This window comes from Schistocerca cancellata, chromosome 6 (assembly GCF_023864275.1).
Source record: "Schistocerca cancellata isolate TAMUIC-IGC-003103 chromosome 6, iqSchCanc2.1, whole genome shotgun sequence".
In the NCBI taxonomy this organism is placed as follows: Eukaryota; Metazoa; Arthropoda; class Insecta; order Orthoptera; family Acrididae; genus Schistocerca; species Schistocerca cancellata.
Window position 1 is genome coordinate 474,531,483 of NC_064631.1, and position 9,686 is coordinate 474,541,168.

The window sequence follows — 9,686 nt, forward strand, 5'->3', positions numbered from 1 at the left end:
CTGGGTTTGTCGAGTGTATGTTGGTCCGTTGCTGCCGCCACTGTCTCGACCTGCACTTCCACGCCGCGTGCTACGTATGAGGGTGCGGAAGGCTCCTCACTCATCTGCTGTGAGGTGGCTGTAGGGGCATTCTCCGTGTCACCTCCATGCTCCCCTCACTCGGTCTGCTCTTGCGTCAATACGTCCTTGTCACGCTCCGAACTTGGCGACACCTACGTACGTCATGAGTGGTGGCATAGGAATTTCTCGTTGTGACGCTCCTCCACGCGGCAGTTGCATGACGCAGCTTTGTGTGCACTCCGAGTGGACATATCTTTCTCCACAACAGTCAGAACATGTGCGTGACTGGCCATCGTAAATCACAATAGCTCTATATCCTCCAATATATAAGTATGAAAAGATATGTTTGTTAAGGACGAACCGCACCGGTCGGAGGCCGTTTAGCACTGGATAGGTGCTAAAACTCGTCCAGCGTTCAGGCATATGATTGAGCACCGTTCCATACGGTGGCAGCGATTCAATAACCGTCGATTCTGGTACCTCAAACGGCAATCCGAATGGCCCTCACTCACAAGCTTGAAGGAGCTACTGTTACATCGCTGGTATGGCCAGCAGAGTGTCGAAATTTAAATATTCTTTGAGCAGAGGCGAGAGTTCTTTCACACGCAGCTTCATCGGTCATCTTGACGTACACTGTAATGCTTACATTGGATAAATGTGTCCTAATTAGGTCTACAGCAGGTAAACGAACTTCTTCCCCCGAAAACCGTTCTATTTCGAAAGCCTTGGGTCTGGCATATTCGTTGACGAAAGTAGATTGGAGAGCAGTCTTTCTAAAATTGTGTGCTACGGCGCTCTAGTCAGACAACAACACGCGCGAGTATCAGCATAGTAAAGACTTCCTCTTCCACGCGCGCCCGCGGCCGAGGCAACAGGTCCGCACCGCGTCACTTCCTGAGACTACCGTGAGCTGGCCGTGCGGTTCTAGGCGCTACAGTCTCGAGCCGGGCGACCGCTACGGTCGCAAGTTCGAATCCTGCCTCGGGCATGGATGTGTGTGATGTCCTGAGGTTAGTTAGGTTTGATTAGTTCTAAGTTCTAGGCGACTGATGACCTCAGAAGTTAAGTCGCGTAGTGCTCAGAGCCATTTGAACCATTTGAACTACCGTGAGCGGTCGCCTTACCATTTGGCAATCAGTGTAGGACTCACGGCCACATCCAAACTTCCTGATGTCGTCAACCACGTGTTTACTACCTGTTCTAGTACATCCATTATGTATATTCAGGTACAGGTCAGACGTTGTAATTTAAAGTCCCTTGCCCAATGTCGGCAGAGATATACGATAGTGTAGCGCCTGTGTTATCCTCATTACGATGCGAAATTCCTTTGGAGAGACACTGCAGCGACTTCACCCGTTATGAAACACTTTAAATGTATTCACAATTGGGAATAAGGACAACCATCAGCTGTAGAATGGAATGACAACAATGAAAATTTGTGCCGGACAGGGCCAAATGGTAAGGCGACCGCTGGCTGTAAGCGGGAAATCCGGATTCGGATCCCGGTCCAAGACAAATTTTCATCGTCGTCACTCATTCGACAGCTGATGGTTGCCCTTATTCACAATTGTGAATACATTTAATGTATTTCATGTCGGTTGTAGTCGCCACAGTACCTGCTCCTTTGGACATGCATAAATGTCCAAAGGTACTTTGCATCGTAATCGGAATGACACAGGCACTGCAAATCATACACTCACTATGGTCGTGTACAACCTAAGACCAAGCAGAAGAACATATAATTCCTTACTGACCGAGTCAGAGCCGTACGGATGTACGCTTTGGTGCGAACTACATCGTTAATCCCAATGTAATAGAATAAAATCATTAAGCCGCACGAAATATCAGGCACTTCTACGTATATTGTCACACATATGTCCAAACTCCATAACTATTTTTTAATTAAATTTAAAATGACATAGCATAATTACAAATTGAAATCACAACTGCCACTTTTACGGGCACTATACATATGTCATGTCTGCAACAGTTTGTTAACGTCATTATAATTAACCCGTATAACTAATAAACGTCGACTGAAAGTTCCTGTCAGATGCACTATCATCCATTAAAGAGTATTATGTGGGCACTGTTGGTTCAAGGGCGGTTTTCTCACTGGAATATTTGCTCCTAAAAGGTACATGACACCGGATATCCTTATTCTGGGCTTTCTGCACATCTTCAGACAGCCGACCAATAGACAATGGATCGAAATTATCTGGACTGATGACGTATCCATCGGCTTCCGGCATCTTCGGATCCACTGATCTCGAGCTTCCAGAAAATGACAACTAAAGGCGGTACCCATGAAACCCGTCAGGAGACTGATGATGCCCCCCCCCCCCCCAAAAAAAAATGCTTGTGGCGTTATTGATGTATCGAAAAACTGGCTAGAATTTGTATTTAAGTTGAACTAATGGAGAATACATAAGTCCCGTCAAGGTGACCATAGACCACATCAATTGCAAAAAGAACCAACGCACGTGCCTCATTTGCCTCAGTAAGATCAAGTGTACGATATTCTTTGACCCTGTACTGTAGTATCCATCAGTTTGGTATACAAATGGTCCATAGCCCAAGGACTATACAAAGCAGTTGACCCTACCTTTTTATCATCAATAGAAACCGAGATATGAGAACAGGTATATCTCGTTTTCATGCGCGGCGTTTTGAGAAATATTGTTAAGCATGCTGTCGGATGCCCTCATTAACCGTAGACTTAAGAGAACCCCACCAGCAATTTTTTGTATACCATGTTTAGGATTCCGTACCTCAGTCGGTAAAAACGGAACCATTATCGAGATACACCCGACTAACATTGTTTTTGGGTACCAAAACAGAGCCTAGGATTCCAAGACGTGAGAAAGACAGCTGCAGTGGGAAGGAAGGAATGAGTTATTAACAATAAGAGAGAGAAAGAGAGAGATTGTGACAGTAAGAGAAGACAGTAGTAGTAGGACAGACGAAGGAGACGGTGTCTATGAGGCAGCAGCTAGTGACAGATAAAAAGAGTGACAGTGAGTTGAGCTGCATGAGTGAGAATGGGCAAATGGGTGTGGATGGCGATGAGCGACTTACATCGACGAGCTAGTTGGTGTGAGTGAGTTACAATTAGGGCAGCTAGTGCATGTTAAAAAGAGCACCAATATGTTCTTGCCAAAGTTTTTGCGAAAATTTTTACAGATGCTGAGGAAGATAATATGAGGCAGCTTGTCGCCCACTTTTCAGTCACAGTCTTTTAATAAAGAGGAGTATATTCGTCTTTTTTGTGCTCCGATAAGAACTCTTTTTCCGATGGTATAGAAGGGAATGCATCTACAGCATACAACTTTCGTGCATATACACTACTGGCCATTAAAATTGCTACACCACGAAGATGACGTGCTACAGACGCGAAATTTAACCGACAGGAAGAAGATGCTGTGATATGCAAATGATTAGCTTTCCAGAGCATTCACACAAGGTTGGAGCCGTTGGCGACACCTACAACGTGCTAACATGAGGAAAGTTTCCAAACGATTTCTCATACACAAACAGCAGTTGACCGGCGTTGCCTGGTGAAACGTTGTTGTGATGCCTCGTGTAAAGGAGGAGAAATGCGTACCATCACGTTTCCGACTTTGATATAGGTCGGATTGTAGCCTATCGCGTTGGTCGAGATCTAATGAATGTTAGCAGAATATGCAATCGGTGGGTTCAGGAGGGTAATACGGAATGCCGTATTGGATCCCAGCGGCGTCGTATTAGTAGCAGCCGAGATGACAGGCTTCTTATCCGCATGGCAGTAACGGATCGTGCAGCCACGTCTCGATCCCTGAGTTAACAGATGGGGACGTTTGCAAGACAACAACCATCTGCATGAACAGTTCGACGACATTTGCAGCAGCATGGACTATCAGCTCGGAGACCGTGGCTGCGGTTACCCTTGACGCTGCATCACAGACAGGAGCGCCTGCGATGGTGTACTCAACGAGAAACATAGGTGCACGAATGGCAAAACGTCATTTTTTCGGATTAATCCAGGTTCTGTTTATAGCATCATTATGGTCGCATCCGTGTTTGGCGACATCGCGGTGAACGCACATTGGAAGCGTATATTCGCCATCGCCATACTGGCGTATCACCGGCGTGATGGTATGGGGTGCCATTTGTTACACGTCTCGTTCACCACTTTTTCGCATTGATGGCACCTTGAACAGTGGACGTTACATTTCAGATGTGTTACGACCCGTGGCTCTACCCTTCATTCGAACCGTATGAAACCCTACATTTCAGCAGGTTAATTCACGACCGCGTGTTGCAGGTCCTGTCCGGGCCTTTCTGGATAGAGAAAATGTTCGACTGCTGCCCTCGCCAGCACATTCTCCAGATCTCTCACGAATTGAAAACGTCTGGTCAATGGTGGCCGAGCAACTGGCTCGTCACAATACGCCAGTCACTACTCTTGATGAACTGTGGTATCGTGTTGAAGCTGCATGGGCATCTGTACCCGTACACGCGATCCAAGCTCTGTTTGACTCAATGCCTAGGTGTACCAAGGCTGTTATTACAGCCAGAGGGGGTTGTTCTGGGTGCTGATTTCTCAGGATCTATGCACCCAAATTGCGTGAAAATGTAACCACATGTCAGTTCAAGTATAATATATTTGCCCAATGAATACCTATGTGCATATCTTCTTGGTGTAGCAATTTTAATGGCAATTACTGTAAATATATTTTCGTGTACTCATGAACGTAATAAATTTAAAATCACTTGACACATCCAAATTTCATCAGGACGACAAATAATAAGTCCAATCATGTTGACACTGATAACGTCATGCAAGTGGTAACGAATAGCCGGTTTTATGGTAATGAACACACATATCTAACTTCACAACCGGTTATTAAAATATAAGAATCGATCAAAATGTTACTGCTCGAAGACCGTACAGTCCATACTCGGTCTCATAATCACGCAGAATCATCGTGGACCTTGAGGCAATAATCCCACCGACGCACCAGGTTTGAGATACTTGTTTGGTAAAACGCCGTGTCGTGCTACTTGAAGAAGTCCATAACATAATCCTCCGAAAAGCATGGTCGATCCTTGAAGGCCTTTTTAAGGAGCCGAAGGGATGATAGTCGCAGGGGGAGGGATCAGGACTGTAGGGCGGTTGCTCGAATTTCTTCCACTTGAGTTGGCGTAACTTCTGCGTTACGACATTTACGACCTGGGGACGTGCGATATCATGAATATTCAGCAGCCCATGTTGCACCATTGCAGAACTGTGATTTTCGACAGACATTCTGTCTCATCCACATTCTTCATTCCCCGATGGATGGGTACTGACGTTTGTTCTTCCGCATCCAACAAAAGAATAACAGCATGTAGGTCCTGTTAGGACGCATTTGGTAACAGGGTCGCCAAAGTTCACGTTTCCGCATTTGACGTATGCACGTCGGAAAGACACGAACGCCGCACTAATCCCGCTCCTAAATGTCGGTGCTTACGTACCTGTATAGGAGTAGCTATGCTGCATATACGCTGCTGCAGTTCCCTCAGATGGGAACTTTTTGATCGCCTCTCATACTTTTAAAATTACATAGTAAAAAAGATAAATTAAAACTGTAAGTGCCGCGTTTACTGGCGTTAACATTGTCGTTCTTGCAACAGCTCATTAAAGTCATTGGCAACCATCACTATTACAATTAAGTGTGGATAAAGGCAGCAATCAGACATAGCGGCATCATACGTGTAAAGTTTATGGTCCATTAGGATGGAAGAACGTAATAAATTTCAAATTGCATGAAACGTTAATATTTAAGCAAAACGGCAAATAGAGAGATTACTCGTGTTGGCTCTGATGAAGTGATAGACGTGGTACAGAATCACCGCTTTTACGAGCGTGACTACTCATAAATATAACTCAATACTGATTACATCATACTTTTTAAAATGACATAGCAAAAAGGAGATAAATAAACAAGTAAAAACTAAAAAAAAAATTATGATTTCGATTTTACAGCCGTTAAGGCGGCATGTACTTGAAAGCAGTCGTGGTGGTACTGAAAAAGTCATAAATGCCATTCACTTCAGTGATGATCGGATGTGACTCACTATGATTAGTTGTCATTACGGCAATCTTCGGCATGGATAGGGACTGCAGCTGCTGTGTTCGGTTGCAGGCTGAGTTGGCATCCCTTCGCTCCCAGCTTCAGGCAGTGTTGGCTTCGGTCACACAGCTTGAGGCTGTTGCCAATGGGCATCACCGTGGGGGTCCGGATGGGGGTTTGTCGGGGACGGCCAGCTCGTCCCACGCATCCCCCGATCTGACTACGACTGTGGCTGCCCGGGATACTGCCCACATTGAGGCTGATCCCTCACCAGTAGTAGAGTGGGAGGTCGTCTCGAGGTGTGGCAGGGGGCGAAAAACATTCTGGAGGGCTGAACGGAAGGCCTCTCCAGTTTGTCTGACGAACGGGTTTCAGGCTCTGTCTCAGGCTGATACTGATCTTTGGCCGGACATGGCTGCTTGTCCTGTTCCAGAGGTTGCCCCTCAGTCTGAGGATATTTCGCCTGTCTCGTACATCTTGCTCACCAGATGGTAGAGTTTTGTCAGAACTGGCTCTCCCAAGGCCATCAGTAGTTCTAATGGAATGTTGTCTACTCCCGGGGCCTTGTTTTGACTCAGGTCTTTCAGTGCTCTGTCAAACTCTTCACGCAGTATCGTATCTCCCATTTCATCTTCATCTACATCCTCTTCCATTTCCATAATATTGTCCTCAAGTACATCGCCCTTGTATAGACCCTCTATATACTCCTTCCACCTTTCTGCTTTCCCTTCTTTGCTTAGAACTGGGTTTCCTTCTGAGCTCTTGATCTTCATACAAGTGGTTCTCTTATCTCCAAAGGTCTCTTTAATTTTCCTGTAGGCAGTATCTATCTTACCCCTAGTGAGATAAGCCTCTACATCCTTACATTTGTCCTCTAGCCATCCCTGCTTAGCCATTTTGCACTTCCTGTCGATCTCATTTTTGAGACGTTTGTATTCCTTTTTGCCTGCTTCATTTACTGCATTTTTATATTTTCTCCTTTCATCAATTAAATTCAATATTTCTTCTGTTACCCAAGGAATTCTACTAGCTCTCGTCTTTTTACCTACTTGATCCTCTGCTGCCTTCACTACTTCATCCCTCAAAGCTACCCATTCCTCTTCTACTGTATTTCTTTCCCCCATTCCTGTCAATTGTTACCTTATGCTCTCCCTGAAACTCTGTACAACCTCTGGTTCTTTCAGTTTATCCAGGTCCCATCTCCTTAAAGTCCCACCTTTTTGCAGTTTCTTCAGTTTTAATCTACAGTTCATAACCAATAGATTGTGGTCAGAGTCCACATCTGCCCCTGGAAATGTCTTACAATTTAAAATCTGGTACCTAAATCTCTGTCTTACCATTATATAATCTATCTGAAACCTGTTAGTATCTCTAGGCTTCTTCCATGGATACAGTCTTCTTTTATGATTCTTAAATCAAGTGTTAGCTATGATTAAGTTGTGCTCTGTGCAAAATTCTACCAGGCGGCTTCCTCTTTCATTTCTTAGCCCCAATCCATATTCACCTACTACGTTTCCTTCTCTCCCTTTTCCTACACTCGAATTCCAGTCACCCATGACTATTAAATTTTCGTCTCCATTCACAATCTGAATAATTTCTTTTATTTCATCATACATTTCTTCAATTTCTTCGTCATCTGCAGAGCTAGTTGGCATTTAAACTTGTACTACTGTAGTAGGTGTGGGCTTCGTATCTATCTTGGCCACAATAATGCGTTCACTATGCTGTTTGTAGTAGCTTACCCGCATTCCTGTTTTCCTATTCATTATTAAACCTACTCCTGCATTACCCCTATTTGACTTTGTGTTTATAACCCTGTAGTCACCTGACCAGAAGTCTTGTTCCTCCTGCCACTGAACTTCACTAATTCCCACTATATCTAACTTTAATCTATCCATTTTCCTTTTTAAATTTTCTAACCTACCTGCCCGATTAAGGGATCTGACATTCCACGCTCCGATCCGTAGAACGCCAGTTTTCTTTCTCCTGATAACGACATCCTCTTGAGTAGTCCCCGCCCGGAGATCCGAATGGAGGACTATTTTACCTCCGGAATATTTTACCCAAGAGGACGCCATCATCATTTAATCATACAGTAAAGCTGCATGCCCTCGGGAAAAATTACTGCCGTAGTTTCCCCTTGCTTTCAGCCGTTCGCAGTACCAGCACAGCAAGGCCGTTTTGGTTATTGTTACAAGGCCAGATCAGTGAATCATCCAGACTGTTGCCCTTGCAACTACTGAAAAGGCTGCTGCCCCTCTTCAGGAACCACACGTTTGTCTGGCCTCTCAACAGATACCCCACCGTTGTGGTTGTACCTACGGTACGGCTATCTGTATCGCTGAGGCACGCAAGCCTCCCCACCAACGGCAAGGTCCATGGTTCATGGGGGGAAGCCTGACGGGATACCAATTCGATTCTACACAGAGTACGCGAGACAACTTGCCCCCTTCTAACAGCCGTGTACCGCAAGTTTCTAGAGGAACGGAAGGTTCCAAATGATTGTAAAAGAGCACAGGTAGTCCCAGTCTTCAAGTAGGGTCGTCGAGCAGATGCACAAAAATATAGACCTATATCTCTGACGTCGAACTTTTGTAGAATTTTAGAACATGTTTTTGCTCGCGTATCATGTCGTTTTTGGAAACCCAGAATCTACTCTGTAGGAATCAACATGGATTTCGAAAACAGCTATCGTGTGAGACCCAACTCGCTTTATTTGTTCATGAGACCCAGAAAATATTAGATACAGGCTCCCAGGTAGATGCTATTTTCCTTGACTTCCGGAATGCGTTCGATACAGTTCCGCACTGTCGCCTGATAAATAACATAAGAGCCTACGGAATATCAGACCAGCTGTGTGGCTGGTTTTGAAGAGTTTTTAGCAAACAGAAGACAACATGTTGTTATCAATGGAGAGACGTCTACAGACGTTAAAGTAACCTCTGGCGTGCCACAGGGGAGTGTTATGGGACCATTGATTTTCACAATATATATAAATGACGTAGTAGATAGTGTCGGAAGTTCCGTGCGGCTTTTAGCGGATGATGCTGTAGTACACAGAGCAGTTGCAGCATTAGAAAATTGTAGCGAAATGCAGGAAGATCTGCAGTGGATAGGCACTTGGTGCGGGCAGTGGCAACTGACCCTTAACATAGACAAATGTAATGTATTGCGAATACATGGAAAGAAGGATCCTTTATTGTATGATTATATGATAGCGGAACAAACACTGGTACCAGTTACTTCTGTAAACTATCTGGGAGTATGCGTGCGGAACGATTTGAAGTGGAATGATCATGTAAAATTAATTGTTGGTAAGGCGAGTACCAGGTTGATATTCATTGGGAGAGTCCTTAGAAAATGTAGTCCATCAACAAAGAAGGTGGCTAACAAAACACTCGTTCGACCTGTACTTGAGTATTGCTCATCAGTGTGGGATCCGTACCAGATCGGGTTGACGGAGGAGATAGAGAAGATCCAAAGAAGAGCGGCGCGTTTCGTCACAGGGTTATTTGATAACCGTGATAGCGT